Here is a 24,118-nt window from a genome sequence, read left to right on the forward strand (position 1 = left end):
ATTCATATAAGAGATATGAGTTTCTCAGTTATAAACTCAGGTGAGCAAAGATATAACTTCAAGAAATAATTATCTATCAGCCAACTTTGTTTCTACTTTGATCTTCCATTCTGACTATGACATAAAATCTGTTGTTTTGCTTCCAAGTTAGTCCCATCGTTATAGTAAAATTATGGTTCATTTCAGATTTAATATCAGCCACATTGAATATTTTTCCACTTCATCTCCCTTCCTGGGTAACGTAGGTTTGGAGGAGGATTTTGTAGCATCATGGTATTGTGTGAAAATTTCCATTCTTGTATACTCTAGATTCATTGACAGGCTTGAAATCCCTCTCAGCTTAGAATATGATATTCCTCGAAGTTGGTGTCAGCTGACATGGTCACTTCCACATCCCACCAGGAGTGGATGATCAGGGAGATGACATTTGACCATATCTCTATACATTTTTGCAATGAATCATAAATAACATCATCACAATTTAGCAGATAATTGCGCATACAGGTGTCAATTTTGGAATACAGTCTTACCATCTATCTTAAAATATGAGAGCAACTGCTTGTTTTATATGTGGCTTTTGGTGAAAAAAAAAATACAATCCTTGCAAAGGATCTGGTAGCAGACACTTGCTTAAACAGGACTGAATTCCAAGGACCAATAATAACATTTTCAGGACCCTCAAACTATAAGAGCAGGTTTTCTTTTCAAAGTCCTAAATAAAGCATGAGGTAATTAATCATTGGAGGTAGTGATAATCTGGAAATGATGAGAAAAGCATTTCGTTCATTGATCTGAGACAAAATCATGCTTTTCAAGGAAAATATCTTATGAATAAGAACTGTTTATTCCGGAGAATGAGTTTATTTCTATGTTCAAAAGCTGATTACATTAAAACATGTAAAACTTCCACAATACTACCAACGCACATGGTAGTATTGTGCATTGATGTATAATTTGGGGTTCACTCTCCTACTTTCACTTAGTTCTTCAACTGTAATTGAGAAAATGACATGAGAACAATAGCTCATATTTTGCATGTAATTTGGCTTTTATAATATAAAAGTTAATGGAATATACACAGTCATAGACTGCATAAGGACATTTAGGTCAGTGATGGACCACATATATCACAGTGGTCCCATAAGATTAGTACTATGTAGCTTAGGTGTGTAATAGGCTATACCATTTGCCCTTGCGTAAGTACACTCTGCAATGTTCTCCATGAAACTGCCTAATGACGCATTACTCAGAACTATCCCCATCGTTAAGCGACACATGACTGTATATATTTGTGTGTGTGTACACACACATCCCTAAAGAAAAGTCATGCTTTCCTACTTCACACATTCTCCAATACTCCTGGGCTCAAAATGGTATTTCTGTAAGAAGAAAGGAGGAATAAAAGAGGGCACAGGAACATAGGAATAAGTCAAGTGTTTTAAATTTATGGATGTCTTAGGAAACCCAACAAACCAGAGATGTAGTCACTGCAAATTTCTAATTTAACTTGAAGAAATAAGTATTTCTGAATCCATATACTGAGAACGTGCCAACTGTATTGGTTGTGGACGTAGGAATGTTGGCTGAATGAACTATGACCTGATGGTATAGTTCTCCTGACTAATTAATTTCATGTGTGATAGAGTCTTAACAACTGGCATGAACTAGTAGAATTCCAAGAAATTTATTTTTCTTAGTTTTTTTAATGTACTCCTCATTTTCGGCAACATCAATTTTCAAGTTAGGTCTATGGGTTTTAAAGAGCAATCTGAGTCAATACTGCAAAATTTTGGAGGAGAATGATATTTCATATAAAAATTGTAAACAAGAGCTTAGTTATGAGATATCTTTGTATTTTCTAGTTATGCTTGCATAGTGTTAATATTACGATAGTCTTGCGTGTTTTGATAATTCCTTGGAACTTTGAAAAGGTGGGGTAGTCAATGGATTTTATATTTTTACAACTTTGGAGGAGTTGAAAGGACTTTACCAGCTCAGGTAGGCGTAACCCTGACTCAGCTACAGAGAAGTAGGTTTAGCTCCAAACAGGCATATGAATCTGACCATAGGTCTAAGCCTAGAATGAAAGATTAAGAGAGAAAGTATATTCTAATATGTGTTTGTACTTAAAAATTTTTGAAGACAAAGATAGATAAATATTTTTCCTCATGGTTTTGAATTCTCTAGGGGAAAAGGGAATTGACTTAATGTGATGATTTTTAACGTTTTTATTTTTAATTTTAAAAGTAAATTAAAAAATTTTGCCTTTCTTTTGAGACATATAATGGAATAGAGACAGATGAGTAACTTTTTATCCTAGTATATACAGTAAAGGTGGGTTAACAATTAAAATAGTGTCCCTATCAATGTTTGATCTTTCTGGTGGAAAAGGGGTCTATATAAGCGGAAACATAAACCAAGTACAAACATAATTAGTTAAATAATATTAGTACGTACAAAAATAAAAAATAAAGCTATAGTGCAATACAATTAAAATTACATGTCAAATGTTTTACAATAAAATACTATTCTCAAATTGTTATGGTAGGTTTTAATTGATAAAAAATGTAAATGCTGCTGATATTATATGTTTCCCTTTTAACCTCTATCAAATAGGCCCTCTTTTCTGAGTTTAAAGAACTATTATATGTATACACATATACACACACCACATTCTAATGCACCCAAGAGACAGTATAAAGCTATTGAATCCATCTTTTATGAAAGTGCTATTGTACTGTACTTTAGAGCTTTAAAATATAATAGCTGTATATATTGATTTAATAGTTTTCTGCATAGACAAAAGAGCAGACTATGTATTAGAGCAAGACATTCAATTGAATAAACATTTGTTGAAGACCAATTATAGTGAAGTAGTGTGATAACTTCTTGCAGACGGCTTAAACATGAGTAATCCTTCTGAGCAAGAAGTGCACAGTTTAGTAGACATGACAATGCAGTTTAAGAATAATTATCCCAAACTGCAAAATGAATAAATGGCTGAAACAAAGCAAAACAATATTAATATGAGAAAAGAAGCTTGAAATGTTTCTCTTGTAGTCTTATATACCTTTGTGTACTATTAGCTATGCTCAGATAGGAAATATAAATACATATATGTTCCTTGTTTGTGGGAGTTCTGACTCTGCTCTGTAATCTACTTTTTTCCTCAAATAGTATATTGACAATCAAAGAAAAAAATAGTGATCCACTAAATCATGTGTCCATTTCAAAATGGTAAACATTGATCTTGTTTGTTGGCATGCTGGAAGATATCAAAAGCATTTCTTTAAATCTACTTACCCACTTCCTTCAAAATGTTTTTAAATAGTAATTTGACCAGAATCAATCTATGGTTAAAGGCTTTATTTTGCTTCATGCTTATAGTTCTCCCAAAGACTCATGAACCATCATTCTTTATAAGTATGACCATGTCACTTCCTTTACTTGGATTGGTCCTTCTCTCCCTTCACTTTAGCATCTCTTATTTATCATTAAGTATCTGGCTTGAGAGTTACCTCCTCCATGAAGCCATTTCTGGACACTCCTCCTTTAAGTTACTTGCTTTTGCTTTTGTATCGGGTCCATGTTTTTAGTGTTGTAACGTCACATGGAAAGAGAATGCGTCCTCCACTCGAGGAGACAAAGTCTGGGTCTTTTCATCCTTGGCATTTGTTTTGAAACCAATGTTTGACATATAACTGAAATTCCATAAATGCTTGTGGAATAAAAATAATGGTTATTATTAAGATCAAGATGCTAGTAACAGAGGGAAGGGAAGCAAGACTAGAGATCTCATCCTCTCCTGTTGGGTGGTTACTGAAGAAATCAGTGTAAATTTATTATCAATCCTGCACAGTTCAGGACTGAATTACAGCATATAAGTATTGTCCTCAAGGTGACCTTTCAAATTTGGGAGCCAAATCTTAGCTTCAAAAGTTAATTGCTGATATGTCTGTTTAAGACTATTGCTGCTAAAATTAGTTATGTGAATTGAGTGAAAAGGAATTGAATGGCACCTTCTTTAAGCACTCTAAAGGTAGACATAGATTAATGGTAAATCATTTTTTAGGGAGGAAAAGACTCTTCCATAATTAGAAATTCAAATAAAGCACCTATATATCTCTTCATAAATGGAAAGAAATTACATTTATTTTAGTTCTTCTCAAATAAAGTGTATTAAAGTTCCATTTGCTATGCTTCCTTTTATCTAGGTACATCTTCAAGGATTTATGAGTCTATTTCTTAAGCGATCATTTAAAAAATTTCCACTTGGATTAATTATTTCACTAAGAATAATTGTCATTCTCTAACAATTATTCATAATGGTGAACAGAGGGGTGGAGCTCATTTCAGAGTCTTTGCCCTTGTAAATATATTTGGTAAGATAAAATAGCAATAGTGCTACAGTGGTTAAAAGAAATCATAAACCCCAAGAGGATGTTAATATCTCCTAAAATATTAAAAGATAAGTAATTCTGTATATTTTTAGCTACTTAAAAAGCAAAAGAATGGCAAATGGGAAATCTCCAAAATAAAATGTCATTCTTTCTTCTAAGTGATTTTTTTTTTGTAAATGATATAATTCAAACATATTAGATGGTTATCTGGCTTCTAATAGATGACAGTTACCAGTGAAGTGCTCTATTTCATTAACATTTATAAAATGTAGAAGTTCATAGACCCATATTAAATCATCTGACTCAAATTTTCTTAAATAATAAATAGATTGCTTATATTACAAGAAGTTACAGGTATGGGTCCGTGGTACAATGATGCCCTTAAGGGCACAACGTCTTTCCATCTTTTCTCTCTGCCACCTTAGTGCACTCACTTTGTTTCAAGGTGATCATATCTTCCAGTACCATGACCTCCACCACCTTAACGGCAAGGAAATGTTTCCTAAATCTCTGCCACCACAGCTTACTTCACATCTGCATGGTCAAAAATAGTCACTAAACCAATCGTTGGTCACAAAAATGCAACCTCATAACTGGCTTAGATGAATCAGGAATTACCTCTGATATGACAACAGAATAGTTTGCTTTGCTTCTGAATACTGAGTAGGCGCAAAGGTTGACTGACTACAGTTGAGTTTCTCTTAGCCGAATTGAAAGGTGGCGTGGATATTGAATGGGAAAGCAGCAATGTTGCTAAGGCATTTATTGTGTTAGTGGAAATAAAACAGTATCACATGATAAGAACAACCTAAGGAATATATCTTAAAATAAATCCAGGGGCCAGCCTGGTGGCGCAAGTGGTTAAGTGTGCATGCTTTGCTGCGGTGGCCCGAGGTTCACCGGTTTGGATCCCGGGCGCACACCGAAGCACTGCTTGGCAAGCCATGCTGTGGCAGCGTCCCATATAAAGTGGAGGAAGATGGGCACGGATGTTATCCTAGGGCCAGTGTTCCTCAGCAAAAAAAGAGGAGGATTGGCAGATGTTAGCACAGGGCTGATTTCCTCACAAAAAAAAAAAAGAGAGAGAGAAAGAAATAAAATAAATAAATAAAATAAAATAAATCCAGAAATAAAGAAACCTTCCCAATTCCCCAGAGATATTTCCAAAAGCTATGAAATAAAATAACCAAAGAAAATCATGACTTTGCCTTTCTGGAAATGTTAATGAACTGGTGAAGTCTGAGAGTCTAAAAGCATGAAAAAGAAATGAAATGCTGATTTCTTGACTTTAGTATACCCATTTTCTGATATTAGGGGAAAGCACACGAAATTTTGAAGTAAACAATACTACCATATATATTAACGAAAACTACAGTTTTTCTTCATGACTGCTTGCATTATGCATGACCCTGCAGAACTCTTATTGGATTTTATTTCTTAATATATACAACATGCATAATGGATCATCCAAAACTTCTGGCTTGACCATTTAAGATTTGAATTGAATACATAATAAATGTCTTGTGAACTCCTCTTTACTTCCTGTATGCCCTCTTTCGATGATTATAGCAGTAGCTACTGCTTTTTCTGAATTGTTTCAAGGATTATTTTCATACAATCTTTTGTCAGAAGCTAATTTCAGTAAGATCTTTTCACACAATAGCATAACGTTATCCTTTTTTACAGTATAAACAAACGAGATTGCCGCTATATTGAAATTTAATAGCATGCTTCACTGAATATAATGTGCTCACTTGTTTTCTGTTTTATTTAATCTTCAAAAGGTACATATCACCTAAAATTTATTATAATTATATTGGAGTATCTAAAATATAAAATATTAATATCACAGTAAGAAAGTGGATAAGTATTTATTTTAAAACTTGCATGGTCTATAACAACTTTGAAGGATATTTTGTTCTTAGTGTATTTATTGTGCATATGGTAACAATGCCTGGATATAATTTTGTTGTCGTATAAATTTTACTGTGACTGGGTGTCAATTTTTTCATTTATACATGCAAACTTAATTTGAAAAATCTTTAGAGCAGGCCTATGAATATTACTTGTATATATTAGAAGTAAAAAAATGTAGTTGCTGTATACATTATTGAAGACTATCTTAGCGAGAGGTTGCACATTGAATAATATCTTCTCTTCAAATTCTCTTCATTTTCATGTTAATGTCTTTGGAAATGTCACTTCAGTACTTTTGCGATTACAAACTTTTCAACAACTATCCATAAGTAATGTACCAGTGACAATATTGTTCTAATAACTTATTTAGGCCATAATTAATTCACAGCTCGAGGCATATTTAAATACAGATCTTCTTTTAAGTTTGTAGCTTTCAGTGCTGCTTGTTTAGGCAACTTGTAAAACAAATCTAAAACCAAAATAGTACAATTCCTGTGGTTATAGTTTGGAAATTGCAATCTACAACAAACATATGCTACTAAATAAATTACCTGAAATACCTGAATCCATGTAGGATGTTTTTCTCCACCATCCCTTTAATTTACTCTGGAGTTTTAATTGCCATCTATGGATTCTCCTTTCCTATTCCCTAATTCCCACTTCTCATGCAGAGGAGTTAATGGAGTTATAATCTTGCAATTAAAGAAGATAATTTTAATTTCTCTGATGACTCTTTATTATGATAATCTTGTTAAGATTGTGGTATTTCATTTGTTACTACATGTGAACAGTTGGCTTTGTGGAGGCAGCCTGGCTACTGAGTCACTAAATAGTTAAAAAAGAACACTCTAGCCAGCAAAGTCTTACTGCTAATGTGAGACCAAAGTTAGACTTAACTCTCTGTAAGTCTATTAAATGAACCAGTTGGACATATCACATATTTAATGTGATTCATCAAATAAAAGGTAGAGCTTCATTAAGCAAGTACTGATTTCATATTTGATAAAGAATTATGTTTTCTAGATTGGACGTCATTATATTGTTCTGCACAGCAACAAACATAAAAGGCAACTCATTAACTAACTTACTAAACGTAGCAATGATATTAGAAAGTTCAAAAGACATCTCATATCATAAGAAATAGCTCACATATATAATGTACTACAAGTAAGTTTGCAATTACATTATTTCTTAAGATGTTATGCTTGTGAAAGAATCATCTTCTTTGATTGTACTGGAGTCCCCAATGGTCTTTGAACATGACTGGCCTTTATTCAAGTAGTAACAGTCACAGGCAGCAATGCCATATGGGGTAGCAGTATTTCTTCATGAATTATGTGTAGTAAGAGTATTTACACACTCTAAAATATCTTGTCAGTTTAACATCGTCTATTTGTCTAAGGGATTTTTCTAAGTAAATATCTGGATGATTTCTATAAAGCCTGACTTTCTGTTAATGAAAGAGTAAGTCATGGAAAACTCAAGCAATTCAGACCCAGTAACTGTCTCTTTCTTGTTTAAGAATATTTTGAGTGGATCCATATTTAATATAAGAGATGAAATTAAAAAAAATAAACACTTAAAAAAATAAACACTCTGAATACAAGGTCGGTGAGTTTTTTAGAATAAAATAAAATAATACAGGCCTCCTTGGGACTGTTTTAGAGTTATGTGTGTGTAACTATAAACTAAGGATCCCCTGAAAAATGGATTTGTATCCCCAGTAATTATCCACGTTGGTTTCTTCTGTCTTACAAACAAACCTCTACAATGTCTACTCTTCGTGACTGGACTACTTGGAAACTTCAACATTAGTCTTCAAATATCACCATTGTGTCCATCACAGAATTTCATAGAAAATAAAAATGATTACACGTTTACTAAGAACTTTTCAACAAAATATGTCTTTCCAGGTTATGGTGAAATCTGTTTTATTTAAAAAAGATTATAGCAAAAAATATGGAAAAGTCATAAAAGTATAGTGAAATTGTGTGTAGCCAGCACAAATATATCATTGACCTTCCCATATAGTATCAATTTTAAAATTCCATGCTAATAAATAAAATGTAAGAAAATTTAACTTTTGTGATAATAATACACCCATATTTTCTAGACATATATTCAAAAGTTTGATATATTATAAACTATATCTTCATTAAAAACATTGAGCAATACAGAAATATTTATTTAATATGTGTCATGCACAATTTTTTGGAGGATATAAAGAAATCTAATATATGTTCCAACATTCAAAAAGGTGTCTAAACTTACAACAGACATTGAACAAACAGCTTTACTTAACATACATAGATTGTGCAATGCAATCAAGAACTATTTATTAATCATTTATTTATAAACCCATCAATCTATTAGTCTAAATATATCAATATGAACTTCTAAGCATTTATAATCATTTTAAATAACACTTTACGTTTATTAACTAATTCTTCTATGTAGGAAATTAGAGATATATAAGGCATTATACCCCAAAGCCCCTGGCCTAAAGGTCTAATACTCTGGTTGTTTTAGCAGTATTTATATATTAAAAAGATCTATGTCTTTATTAATTCATATATTTAGGTATCATATAGCTTCAGAAACTCAAAAAAATTGATCATTACGAATTAACGTATTTCATAGATGAGATTCTTCCCAGTAAGTGGGCAGACTTTGGGCAAGGGGCAAGAACATTCTTTGATGCATTTCTCGTTAGATATTTGGGAAATAACATAGTCATTTTTTATAAACACTCCGTTATCTTCCCACATATCACCTCAAACATTGTGGGAGCATTTGGAGGAGCTGTTTTGAGAGCTTAAACTGGCCCCTTATATCAGAGTATCTTAGTGGTCAGGAAAATGACTCTAATCCAGGAAATCTAGAGAACGCAGTGTGACTGACTGAACTATTTGGTGAAGGTGTTAGACAGCGTATTCAAATCTACGTGTACTCCCAGATTTTGTTAGAGCCCATGACATGTATACATTTTTGTGGTTGAGATGAGATTCAGGAAGGACACAGAGAGAAAGAGGACAAGGTTTTATTTTGGGTTCTGTTCAATTGAAACGTGATGAGATCCAACAAGAAGGTGAACTTGGACTCTTGGGGGCTGCTGATGGACTTGCAAGATGTCTGCAGGAATCGAAGTGCATCCTTTGGGGTCTTGGTGGTCAGATGAACTGCGGGAGAAAGAGGTCATTGAGGGAGCTCTATGGAGTCCATGAAAGGATCTCACCAGGGGAAAAAGAGTAGCTTGATCATTTGGAAGACAAATGAAGTAAAGAGCCAGTTCATGTCAAATGGTTACTGCCCCTTTCCTCTTCTCTTGCCCCACAAACCAGTCCTGAACTTCTGAAGTCCCAGTTACCTAGCTCAGGGAGGAGACAGAGAGAAAGAGAAAGGGAGAGAAGCCCAAAACATGCCCCTTTCCAACTGCTGGCTTCCAGCTTGCAGCTAGTTAGACGGAAGTGGAGAGAATATTTGTTATTAAAAAAAATTTGGAGTTTTGCTAAGACTTTGTGTAAAGCAGGTAATGAATCAAACAATATTTTTGATTTAATAGAACCAGAATTATGGCTATTACTGAAGAGTTAATAGTCATGAAACGTGATAATATCTTCATCCAAATATGAGACAGCGATTCCCTGAATAAAGGTTAAATGGACATCAACAGACAAAACTAAGGTTGTGTTTTAATTATATCATCTTTAATGCATGTTATCACTTAAGTTTCAAATGGTGGATTGAGTAAGTTTTTTTGTATTAGACTGTAGAGTATGGATTTGATTTTAGAAGCCACCAGGGGCAGTTACTAATCTAAGAAAGCAGGTGATTTAGTGTCAATGGAGTACATAGCAGAAATACATAGTTAGAAGGTATTATAATCTGGTAATAGAAATTATTGCATATAATAGATACAGTTGCCAATGGAATAAGAAATTGTAAGTAATGGTTAAATAATGTGAAACTATTTTAAGTACTGCTGACCATCAAAGGAATAGATCAAAGAAGGAGAAATAATCACAGAAAAAAATTATGAATGTAATGTGACTTCATGAGTATTTATAATAGGGAAGGATATTATAACTCAGGGAATGAAATTGCCATGTGGTCTTACTAGATATTGGAAATATATTCTCTTTAAGTCAACAAATATTAAGCAAAAACTTCATGTCAGAAGTTATAGTGCATACTGGAGAAGCACAGATTAAAAAGAAAAGGCCCTGTTTGGGCCATGTGCCCATTCCTCAGACAATCATTGTGGACAGGAAGATAACGTACCAACACTGACCAGCCCTGGGCCAAGTGGTGGCCCCTGAAGGCAGAGGTGAACAGGGTTCTGCAAATGTGATTCTCTCAAAAGAGAACAATTTAAAAATAATAATATTAAGGGGCCAGCCCGCTGGTGTAGTGGTTAAGTTCACGTGCTCTGCTTCAGTGGCCCAGGGTTTGGAGGTTCGGATCCTGGGTGTGGACCCATGGACGGCTCATCAAGCCATGATATGGCAGTGTCCCACATACAAAATAGAGGGAGATGGGCACAGATGTTAGCTCAGGGCCAATCTTCCTCAACAAAATAATAATAATAATAATAATATTGAAAATAGTGTCAAGATAGTGTCAATAGTGAACAATGATTCAAAAGAGAACAATTTAAAAATAATATTGAAAATAGTGTCACACGTTCTATAACTGAAGTGTAGTAGGTGATTCAGAAACTTAAAGGAGAAAATACCTAGTATTATCAGAAAGAAATTACTAAGGAAGTATTAAGTTAGCTGAGTCTTGAAGAATGAAGAGGCAAGAGAGAGGAGAGCATTTCAGGAAGAATGACTATCATGTAAAAATAAATATAAATGTGCAAGAGAACTTTATCGCCGGGGGACTGTAAGTTATTCTAGGACCAGAGTGTAGAGCTATATGTACACTATATGTCTATCGTGAGAGTATATAAAGCATAGATGAGAGTAGAAGTATTCACAAGCAGTGAATAAGATACTGAAATGTCCCATGTGACGTCTTCACATTGGGAAAGTACACTAAAGGTAACGGAGACCTAAGTCTCTGACTACAAGTCCCTTTGGGGGCTGCAATGCATTAGCTGTGCATCAAATCTGGTGTGGGGAGGGCAGTTTTCCCCCAGGAGGCCTGTCAGGTAAAGCCTTTGTCATAGTCTATGATGGGGTCTGAAAATCACATGTAGGTTTTTGGCCAGGGGCTGCGCTCCTCAAGTATCAGTTGGATTATTGCTGCCTATAAAAAATAATCATTGTCTATTTTTCTATTACTTCTAATAAAGTATGTGACACAGTCTTTAAAATGATGTTTAGTATTTGACTCTCCATGTATTATATTTCACCCATATTTGTATCATAAATGCCAAAGAAAGTTTTGAAAAATAGCAAGTATTCAAAAACAGTATGGCTACGTGAACTGTGGAACCCTACTTACTATGCAAAAGTTCAAGTTCAGTATATTATTAACACAAACAGTTCAAACATAAAAATTATCTGCCACACAAAATTTTTCAGAGCTTTCTACTATACTTCAAGAGAATATTATACTTTAACATGAAATAATGAAATAATTTATTTTTGTTTACATGCCATTAAATGTTCATACATGGAAAATTATATTCAATGAGGGGTTTTCGCTGGTTATGTGATTTCTTTTTAATTTTGAAATAAGAAGGCAGTTATAATGTTAACAGTGTCAAATATATGCATATATATTAATGAAAAATTCAGCCAAAGGCAAGAAGCCATCAATAGTCAAAAGTTTTACATCAATTATTGTTGTGGGTATAATGAAGAGCACATTGGAAATAGCTCAAAGGTCTCCTAGTATTTTGGGTTTCATTGATTTTGAGTAAGGCATTGAAAAAAATGAGAATATCTACTTTTAAAGTAGTTCTGAGAAGATTTGTGTGTGTGCATGCACTTTAGTTTGTGCATTAAAGGCTTAGGTGTTTTGATAGTTCACCTAATTTTAATCCAGGTTGGATAGTCATACTCTGTACGTGACACTGAAAATGCAAATTCCTGAAGGGCAATCAGTATCAAAATTTAAATGTGCATGTTTTTAGATGACTCAGGAACTTCATAACAAGAGATATTACATAATGAAATAATTTGAAAGTTTTGCAAAGAAATATATAAAATGGTGTTCATCAATATGCTTAGGAGTGAGAAAATAGTGAAACACATGTCCATTAATAGGGAAATGTTTAAATACATTATGTACTTCCATACACTTTGTAGCCACTGAAGGTCATAATGTATATTTATAATCTTTGATACAGAAATAAATGCATAATACAGTTGAATGAAATAACATGCTATAAAACATTATTTAAAATAAAGTCCCATTAAAAATACATATATACACATCAGTAAACAACTATTATTGCTATCAAATAAAAATAGTTTTAATACCATTACTTATGCATTCTGAAAGAGCAGCAGGATTCATTTCAAGAATTGCTCTTTATTTGTAGAACCATATTGTGGCAGACATATCCTCAGATGCCCACTCTACCCGACTCTGCATTCTGCTTTAGTATTCATACCTTGTGTGTTACCTTCCCTATCCAAGTGTGGGTGTGATCTGCACATTACTTCTAAGCAATGGAATATGCAGAGGGTGAATGCCACTCCAAGATTACGTTATGTTATATAAGATTCTGTCTTGCTATCCGTCTCGCTCTAGAGACTGGCCTTGTTTGTTCATGAAGTAAGCCTTCATGCTGAGAAAGCCTACACAGCGAGGAGCCGCAGGCAGCCTCCAGGAATTGCGAGTAGTTTCTGAGATCTGTAGGAGGACTCCAGAAGCTGACAGCAGTCTCTAGTTGACAGCCAGCAAGAAGCCTGGGATCTTCTTCCAAAGGTTGCAAGAAAACTAATTCTGCCAAAAACCTGAGTGAGTTTGGAAGCAAATACTTCCCCAGTCAAGACTCCAGGTGCAAATCTGGCCCTAGCTGACACCTTGATTGCAGCCTTGCGAGACCCTAAGCTGAAGATCAGCTAAACTGTATCCAGACTCCTGACCCTGGGCTTCACTCCAAAAAAAAAAAGTGAGGTGATAAACATGTGCTGTTTTAAGCTGTTACTTTTGTGATAATTTGTTACGTAACAATTAGGAAATTTTAAAAATGTATTAAAACATGTTGCTTTAGAAGGTTCTGAAGCTGAAGAAGTTCTGAGAAAACTTGAGAGGAAGGTTCAAGGCTAGACTGGAAAAAAGTTAGACAAAAATAACTTAAAGCATTTTCAATAATAAAGTTAAAATAATGTTTAGATTTTTCATGTCTGAAAAAAGGCCTGGGATAATAAAAATTGAAATAAGTGTGGAAGAAAGGAAATTTTTTTTAAGCAAATTGAGTAGGCCCAATACCATGGCAAAAAATTAGGCTGGAATGAGTGGGGAGCTCAAATGTGGTAAGGAACTTAGTTTTAAGTTGTCTGTTTTTAATGTGCTATAAATTCCCTCTGTTATTTGAAAACCCTGTAAGACTATCTAACTAAGATTCTTTGTTTACCTTTTAGAAAATGAATAGAAGAAAGATCTCCAGCAACAGAGAGATGAGAGTGGCTAGTTTTAATTTCTGTTTTTCAATTTTATGTTTTCTGTTGCAAATAACGTAATATTAATAAAATTATAAAGTGTTCTATTTTCATATTGAATAACAAAGTAGAGAATTTCAGATGCTTTCTAAAATAATAAATTCTAATTGTGTTCCTATCAGTGAAAGTCTTTAAAAATAATTCTTAGAAGAGAATTATCTTATGTCTTTTTGTTTGATAAATAAATTCACCAGCACGGTATATTTCCATATAAAACAATAGCAATTTATTCAGAAATATTAATATTATCTTTCTATATGACAGGAACTGTGCTAGTTGCTTGAGAAACATCACTGAACACAGTATGCACTTATAAAAAAGACAAAATAATTTGCTGTCACTGAGCTTACATACAAATGGAGTAAAAAAAAGGAACAGAGAGAAAAATGAGTTAAGCAGGAAACTCAGTCTCATTAAATATGTAACTAATAGCATTACCAATCTTAGTCAGTGTAACTCTTCTAAATTGTCCCCTATCATATACAATAAAATATTTTCATTTTTAAGTAAATTTGGAGGAGAAAATGCTGATTATACCCTTCATTACTCATTAATCTATAACACATCTGATAAGGGGAATAAAGAAAAGGAAATCGTTGGTAAATTTTATTACCTATGAAGCCCTAGGTAAAATTGTAAAATTTGCAGAGTAATATTTGCCACATTCACCACTTTTTCTCCAGGGTAAAATATACGCATGAGTTGGGTATGAAAAATATAGAGTGATTTAGTCCACAGGGCAGTAGCCCTAAGCCTCCCAACAACTCTCTAAAGTCTAGCAAAGCCTACAAGAACTCCAATAATTACTAAAAATTCTTTGTTGTTTTTCAAGTACTTGTGGTTAAAAAGCACCATTTTGAGAATTTTTACAGAATCTTATTTTGACGTGCAAAGACTTAAAAACATTTGCAAAAAATGACAAATAGATGATTTAAAATGAAAAAGAATCATATACTAAAATAAAAATAATAACATTTATATATTTAAAGGCTTATGAGCAGGAAATTTCAGGTCTTCTGCCACTAACATTGTGATATCTCTAAATTATATACTTCAGTGGTTACTATACTGTAAGGCTCACCAGTCAGCAAACCTGTCCATACAAATAGCTTTCCAGTACCCCAACATAACGATGAATGAACAGCTACATATTACAGACTTTAGAAAAAAGACTCTAAGAAGCTGTGGTATATATACACAATGGAATACTACTCAGCCATAAGAAACGATGAAATCCAGCCATTTGTGACAACATGGATGGACATTGAGGGTATAATGCAAAGTGAAATAAGTCAGAGGGAAAAGGTCAAACACCATATGATTTCCTTCATTAAGTAGTAGATAATAACAACAATAAACAAACACATAGGGACAGAGATTGGATTGGTGGTTACCAGAGGGGAAGGGGGGAGGGAGGAGGGTGAAAGGGATAATTCGGTACATGTGTGTGGTGATGGGTTGTAATTAGTATTTTGGTGGTGAACATGATGTAATCCATGCAGAAATAGAAGTACAATGATGTACACCTGAAATTTTTACAATGTTATAAACCAATGTTACTGCAATAAACAAAAAATTAAAAAAAAAAAAAGACTCTAACATGAAAGACAGATAGCAATACAAAGAGAAAATCAGTGACTCATAGAAAAGAAGGCGATAGAGATAACTGTGAAAAAAATCAACATCAACAATTAGAGTTGATATTAATAGAAAAGATATACCATTCATGAAATAAAACAAAATGCTATGCAAACAATATTGAAAAATTAAAAGTATAATAATAGCATTTCTGGTTTAAGCTCTTGCATAGAAACAGCTTAGAAGCTCTTTCTCTATTCTCACAAAAAGAAAAAAGCTGAAATGAACTGAAAATCAAAAGTTTTTCTTAGACCCATCATAGAAATGAGGACACAGAGCAAGTCACCATGCTGAAACTGAGAGACAGGAGAATATAGAAATTCACAGCTGAGATAAACATACTAGGATCAGAAGTTGCTTGAGACAGTAACTAGTAACTAGGAACATTTACATGGTAACTGAGGGATTGCAGGAGGCTGAATGTTGAATACCTTGAGAGCTAATATCTCCTGTGGGATCAGTCTTAAGAAGACCCCCACACTTTCATGTGTTTTACCTTGGGGAGCTCTATTAGGCTGTTATGGTAAAGAACAAAGAAAAATCCTTTTGGGAATTAAGTAGATATCAACATCAGAAAGATATCTGGAAAATTCCCAAATATCTGAAGATTAATCAACACACTTTTAAATAACACGTCATAGAAAATGTCTTAAGAGAAATCAAAAAAATATTTTGAACTAAATAAAAATGAAAATATGTAAGATGCAGCAAAAATGCTTAGAAAAAATTTATAGCATTGAGTGCATGTGTTAAAAAACAAAAAGGTCTAACACCATTAATCTAGGCTTCTGTCTTAGGAAAGTAGAGAATGATGAGCAATAGAAAACTAAGAAAGCAAAACTAAAATAATAAAAATTAGTATAGAAATCAATGAAACTGAAAACAAGAAATCAATACGGAAAAATCAACAAAACCTACATCTGTTTTTTGAAAGATTGATAAAATTATAAGAATCTAGGCAGGCTACCCAAGGAAAAAAAAGAAAGAAGAAAAGTTTCTAATATCAGAAACGAAGAGGGGCCATTTCTACTGATTTTAAATCAGGAAAATGGCTCAATATTGAAATATTCAAACTTCTATTTTCCTATGGTAAATAGTTGTGAAATTATTCTGGCTAAAAAGTGACTATTTTGTAATGCTAAATTATTTTGGTGTGAAATACTATGTTAGAATATAATTTCGTGGTGTTATAGCCATAGTTTTTTTTTTTTAAGAACAGTAGAATAATTTTTTTTTGGAAAGATTAGGACTGCAACATATCTCAGAGTCTTCTTCATAACAATTACAAATTGCAGATGCACTTGCCACATTATTGATATATTTTTATGACTTTTCAGCAATTGAATAATGAATATTCTTGCCTTATATGTCCTGATAGGACCTAAATTCACCTGTATTTTAAACAAACTAATATTGGAGGCTACCATACTGTTTAACAGGCAGATTTTTGTAACAGTTCTGTGTAATTATTTATTTCCTAAAGGATGTATTTTGGTTGGATTGGGAAAGAATTATAGAGGAGAAAGAAGCTCTAGATTTCTTTTTGCATAGTTTTGCTTTTAAGGGAATCAGTGAAATGGACAGAAGCTGGAGCAGGACTTGGATTTAACAGTAGTCTTATTTACTTATTAGCTTGTTGAGTTATTTTTAAGATAGAAGATTCCTTGGGCATATCTACTTGCTAAAGGAGATACTCTTGTAGAGAGTGGAAAATTATTTAGTCTTCTTCAAGTTTCACTATCAGTCACATAGTCATTTGTTGAGTCACTTAAAAAATATGGTCTTCTTATGTCAGACAATTTAAAACTATTTGAAGATCTAACATAAAAAAAAAAAAAAAGGAGTAGAACTGCCATATGATCCAGCAACCTCACTTCTGGGCACATACCCAAAGGAAATGAAAATAGGATCTTGAAAAGATAGGTGCACTCCCTTGTTCGTTGTAGCAGTATTCACAATAGCCAAGATATGGAAACTATCTAAATATCCATCAATAGATGAATGGAAAAAGAAGATGTGGTATATATGTACAATGGGATATTATTCAGCCATGAAAAAGAAGGAATTCCTGCTATTTGCAACAACATGGAGGGACTGCAAGGGCATTATGCCAAGTGAGATAAGTCACAGAGAAAGGAAAATACTGTATGATATCATTTATATGTGGAATCTAAAAAAGCTGAACTCATAGCAACAGAGAGTAGAATGGTGGTTACCAGGGGCTGCAGAGTGGGGAATTGGGGAGATGTTGGTCAAAGGGTAAAAACCTCCAGTTAGAAAATGAATAAGTCTTGCAGACCTAATGCACAGCATTGTGATTATGGTTAACAATACTATATTATACACTTCAAAATTACTAAGAGACTAAATCTTATGTGTTCTCACCATAAATAAGAAATGATAACTATGTGATGTGATAGAGATGTTAGCTCATGCCACAGTGGTAACAGTATTGCAATATGTACATGTATCAAATCAACATGTTGTACACCTTAAACTTACACAATGTCATATGTCAATTATATCTCAATACAAAAATTCCATGAGGTCTTTAAATAGAAGTGTAATAAATTTTAATGTCATAATATATCATGTGGGAAAAATCGAATAAAAAATTTACAAAAGAAAAAAAAGAGTAAATTCTCATCTTTTAGTGAGTAAAACACCCCAGAAAAGTATAAAACTTACACTTAATGTTAGCTGTAACTGTTTATGTTATACATAAATGTGTCAGAGGCAAAATGAAAACATATACAACTATATAAAGAGAAGCATCTAAACTAGGGGGAAGACTAATGGAGCAGATCTATTTTTAAGCAACATTTGATAATTTATTAACGTCTTTGAGAATAAAACTGCATGGCACATATCCTGACTTTCATTTTATCTTTAGTGTTCTTGTAACAAAGAATTCGTTTTATAGCACCAACAAAAGCAGCACGCCCATGGAATAAACTTTAGTAGCACTCACTAAAACAGAAGTTGTCTCAGTGGGAACCCGTTTTTGTGATAAAGTGATCAAAATAGCTGAAAGCACAGTGTTCCTGATATTTTATACTGTATTTCTGGATACTTACAAAATATTTTGTGTGCTGTTCTTAATCAACCATACCCGGGAACTCTCAGAGGAAAACAACTCCTGCTGTAATGCATAGGTCACTGACTTTAAACCTACTGGGATAAAACAACAAAAAATAAAATAAAATAAATATTTTGAAATTCAAATTTCAATTTAAATAATTACGAGATTTTTTTCCTAAGAAAAGTAAAATGTTAATGTTTTCTTCAGATGAGTTTATTTGCTTTGCATTTAAAAGCTACAGTCAACCTCAAAAAATACAGGTGATGCACATGTCCTACAATAATATCTATCAGATATTCATATCATAAAATTTTGAAAATGTATATGGTATTATTCTCAACAAAGCTTAATACTATTTAGTTACAATGTAAAATTGAATGATAAGTATGAATAGTAATAAAACTGACTCTCAATTTTCAAAATTGCTTCCCCTCAAAAGGTTACATAAAATTATTTATCATATGCCTGTCTCTATTATCTAAGAGTTAGAGAAGTTCTTACCTTAGTACTGATGTCTAGAAGTGCTTATTTTCTTCTGGATATAACCTTAATATTTAACAAATATTGTTACCTAGACAGAATAAAATGGGATTTTAGACCTTAAAATCCAACTATTTTGATTAAAGAAAAATTCCATATACGAGGTTTTGAGTTTCTTGTAGTGAGTATAATGCATAATCTAAAAATGCATAATCTCTTCCTGGGCGGTGGGGGTTAGAGTGAAACACTGATAATTAGTTTATGCGAACTATCATCATGTGAAATTCTGCCATACTAACGATCTTTTTGCCATGGTTTTGGAGGATTAGGATAAAGAATATTTATAAGAAACTCTACTACATTTCCTGACCTTTAATATTTGCTCAATAAAGATTTCTGGAATAATATTTCACTGTATGTATCTACCACATTTTTTGTTCCACAGAATTTTATTTCTTTTGGACACTTATAGTAATTATGGATCTCAAAACAAACAAACAAGGTGATATCAGCATCAGGGCAAAGTGAATTGTACCCTTTGTCTCTCTCCTCTACGTTACAACCAGGAGGACATCTATTGACCCACAAAGGACTCCCTGCAAAGCACACAAAAGTGCCTGAGAGATCCCTACATGTATACATCTGAAGGGGGGTGGACTGGACCTCTGGGAGGCAGTGGAACTAGGAGAGCAGCTCCCTCCTCCTCCCCTGGCAGCAGTGACCCAAAACATAGATACCCCTAGCAAGGGTGGTGGTGCCCTGACTGAGGTTTCAAAAAGCTCACCAGAGCTGGAGACGAGACACTGCATGAACAGCAGCAGTGCTCATGGCTCAGCCCCTTCCTCTCCTCCACCAAGGGCAGGTGGCACCTGAACCCTGAAGCTTCAGGAGCCACAGCAGGCCCTGTGACCCGGCTCCCAGCGACAGCACCCCCAACGCCTGTCCTACCAGCAGCAGGAGCTGCATACTAGACCCTGGACCCTTGGCAATGGCAGTCACACCTCTGAACACAGCACCACTGGCAGTTGTGCTGCTAGCATCCCCAGATAACCCAGGAGCAGCAGTACAGGTAGTGCATGTGGCAGCAGCACCTGAGCCCACTGCAGAGAGCCAGTGGGTGAACACAAGACCCAGGTGACCCCAGAAGCAGCAGAGGTGCTCACAGCCTGGTGACCCCTGTGGTGACACCTGCAACTGTGGTGATATCATGAGAAGCAAGGCACCAGCAACCTCAGAGGCACAAACAGCACAAGGAAGTCACTGACAATGCCTCTGGCAGATGCAGTGGAGGGTGGAAAGTGTAGGTTCTCAAACAAAACCAGAAGCAGCTCAGAATCAAAGTAACCAAAGTCTAACCCAAATAAGAAGGATGTTTACTATCACAAATGCACCAGCAAAAGATTAACTCATCAAGCACCATGAAAAGCTACAGTAACATGGTGGAACAGAAAAAAAATGACAACTACCCAGAAAACAAACTTAAAGTCACAGAAGATTGCAATCTAACTGACAAAGAATTCAAAATAGCTATCATGAAGAAACTCTATGAGTTACAAGGGAACTCAGAAAGACAGTTCAGTGAGCTCAAGAATAAAATTAATAAACAAAAGGAGTACTTCACCAAAGAGATTGAAACTCTAAAAAAAAAAACAGAAATTCTGGAGATGAAGAATACAATTAATGAGACAAAAAATAAAATAGAAAGCATTGTAAATACAGCAGACCATATGGAAGACAGAATTAGTGAGCTCAAAAATAGAAATCTAGAAATGATTTAGGTAGAAGAGGAGAGAGAATTAAGATTTTTAAAAAAATGAAGAAATTCTATGAGAAATAGCTGACTCAATTAGGAAAAGCAACACAAGGGTAGTGGCTATCCCAGAAGGAGAAGAGAGGGAGAAAAGAGCAGAAAGCTTATTTAAAAAAATAGTAGCTGAGAACTTATCAAACCTGGAGAAAGAACTGGATATACAAGTACATGGAGCTAACAGAATTCCTAATTATCTCAATGCAAAAAGACCTTCTCCAAGATACATCATATTAAAACTGTCAAAAGTCAATGACAAAGAAAACCAGCCCTGGTGGTCTAGTGGTTAAGATTTGGCATTCTCACTGCCAAGGCCCAGATTCATTTCCCAGTCATGGAACCACAACACCCATCTGTCAGTTGTCATACTGTGGCGGCGGTTCACATAGATAACTAAAAAAAAAAAACCTAACAACTAACATACACAATCATGCACTGAAGATTAAAAAAAAAAGTCAATGACAAAGAAAGATTGTTAAAGGAGACCAGAGAGAAGAAAATAACTTACAAATGAATCTCCATTAGGCTATCAGTGGATTTCTCAGCAGAAACTCTACAGGCTAGGAGTCAGTGGAATGATATATTCAAAATAATGAAAGACAAAAGCTATCAGCCAAGAATACTCTATCCAGCAAAGTTATCTTTCAGATACGATGGAGAAATAAAGACTTTCCCAGACAAACAAAAACTGAGGGAGTTCATTTCCACTAGACTTGCCTTACAAGATATGTTGAAAGGAGCCCTCCTAACTGAAGCAAAAAGGCAAAGATTTACAAAAATTTGAGCAAGGTGATAAATAGACAGAACCAGAAAATTTCAACTCTATATCAGAACAGATTTATAAACAATTAATTATAATATAAAGCCAGAAGTGAAAGAAAGCTTCAAAAATAACTATATCCACTTCAATTTGATAACAAATTCACAATACAAAAAAAGATAATTTGTGACAACAAAAATATAGAAGGGGAAGAGGAAAAGGATGGAATCTGCATAGACTAATGGAGATAAGAGGTTATCAGCAGAAAAAGGACTATCTCATCTACAAGGTCTTTTATACAAACCTCATTGTAACCACAAAACAAAAAATCAGAGCAGAGTCACAAAATATAAAAAAAGAAGAAACAGAAAACCATGAAACTGAAATAGCAGAGAAAAATATAAGAAAAAAGAAACAGTGAAAATATAGAACAACCAGAAAACAAAAGATAAAATGGCAATATTAAGCCCCTCATATATCAATAATCACTCTAAATGTAAATGGATTGAATTCACCAATAAAAAGACACAGAGTGGCTAGATGGATTAAAAAACAAGACCTGACAACAATATGCTGCCTTCAGGAGACCCATCTCAGCTCTAAAGACAAACATAGGCTCAGGGGAAAGAGATGGAAGATGACAGTCCAAGCAAATGGCAACCAAAAAAAGCAGGTGTAGCCATACTTATATCAGACAAAAGAGACTTCAAGACAAAAAAGATAACAAGAGACAAAGATGGACATTATATAATCATAAAAGAGACATTCCACCAAGAAGACATAACATTTATTAATATATATGCACCTAACACAGGAGTATCAAAGTATATAAAGCAACTATTAACAGAGCTAAAGGGAAAAACTGACAGCAACACAATAATAGTAGGGGACTTTAACACCCTCTTACGTTAATGGATAGATCATCCAGACAAACAGTCAACATGGAAATAGTGGCCTTAAATGAAACACTAGACCAGATGGACTTACTAGATATATATAGAACATTCAATCAAAAAGCAGCAGAATACACATTCTTCTCAAGTGCACATGGAAAATTCTTAAAGATAAACCATACACTGGGAAGCAAAGGAAGCCTCAATAAATTTAAGAAGATGGAAATCACATTAAGCATCTTTTCTGACCACAATGGTATGAAACTAGAAACCAACTACAAGAGAAAAGCTGGAGAGGCTGGCCTGGTGGTGTAGTGGTTAAGTTCGCGCACTCAGCTTCTGATGGCTTGGAGTTTGCATGTTCGGATCCCAGGCACAGACCTACACACTGCTCATCAAGCCACATTGTAGCAGGCGTCCCACATAAAGTGGAGGAAGATGGGCACAGTTGTTAGCCCAGGGCCAATCTTTCTCAGCAAAAAAGAGGATGATTGACAGTAAGTGTTAGCACTGGGCTAATCTTCCTTACAAAAAAAAAAAAAGAAAAGCTGGAAGTCACCAGTATGTGGAGACTAAACAATTTGTTACTGAACAACTATTGGATCAATGAAGAAATCAAAGGATAAATCAAAAAATACCTGGAGAAAAATGAAAATGAAAACACAACATACCAAAACTTATGGGATGCAGCAAAAACAGTACAAGGAGGGAAGTATGTAGCAATATAGGCCTATCTAAAGAAACTTTTTGTTTTCTTAAGTCTCAAATAAACAATCTAACACTATACCTACCAAAAAAAACCCTAACACTATACCTAAAAGAACTAGAAAAAGAAGAACAAACAAAGCCCAAACTCAGTAGAAGGAAGGAAATGATAAAAATCAGAGCAGAAATAAATGAAATAGAGACCCAGAAAATGGTACAAGGGTCAATGAAACAAGAGCCAATTCTTTGAAAAGATAAACAAAATTGACAAAACCTGAGCTAGTCTCACTAAGAAAAAAAAGAGAGAAGGCTCAAATAAATAAAATCAGAAATGAAAGAAGAGAAATTACATCAGATACTACAGAAATACAAAGGATTATAAGAGAACACTGTGAAAAGCTACACACCAACAAGTTGGATAACCTAGAAGAAATGGATAGATTCTAAGAGTCATACACCTTTCCAAAACTGAATCAAGAAGAAATACAGAATCTGAATAGACCAATCACAAGTAAAGAGATTGAAACGGTATTTAAAAACCTCCCCAAAAATAAAAGTCCAGAACCAGATGGTTTCTCTGGTGAATTCAACCAAACATTCAAAGAAGACTTAATACTTATTCTTCTCAAGCTCTTTCAAAAAAATGAAGAGGAGGGGAAGCTTCCTAACTCATTTTATGAGGCCAACACTACTCTGTTACCAAAACCAGACAAGGACAAGACAAGAAGGTAAACTACAGGTCAACATCGTGGATGAACATAGATGCAAAAATCCTCAACAAAATATTAGCAAATCAAATACAACCATACATTAA

The sequence above is a fragment of the Ceratotherium simum genome, chromosome 10 (genome assembly GCF_057802395.1).
Source record: "Ceratotherium simum simum isolate JZ-2026a chromosome 10, ASM5780239v1, whole genome shotgun sequence".
In the NCBI taxonomy this organism is placed as follows: Eukaryota; Metazoa; Chordata; class Mammalia; order Perissodactyla; family Rhinocerotidae; genus Ceratotherium; species Ceratotherium simum.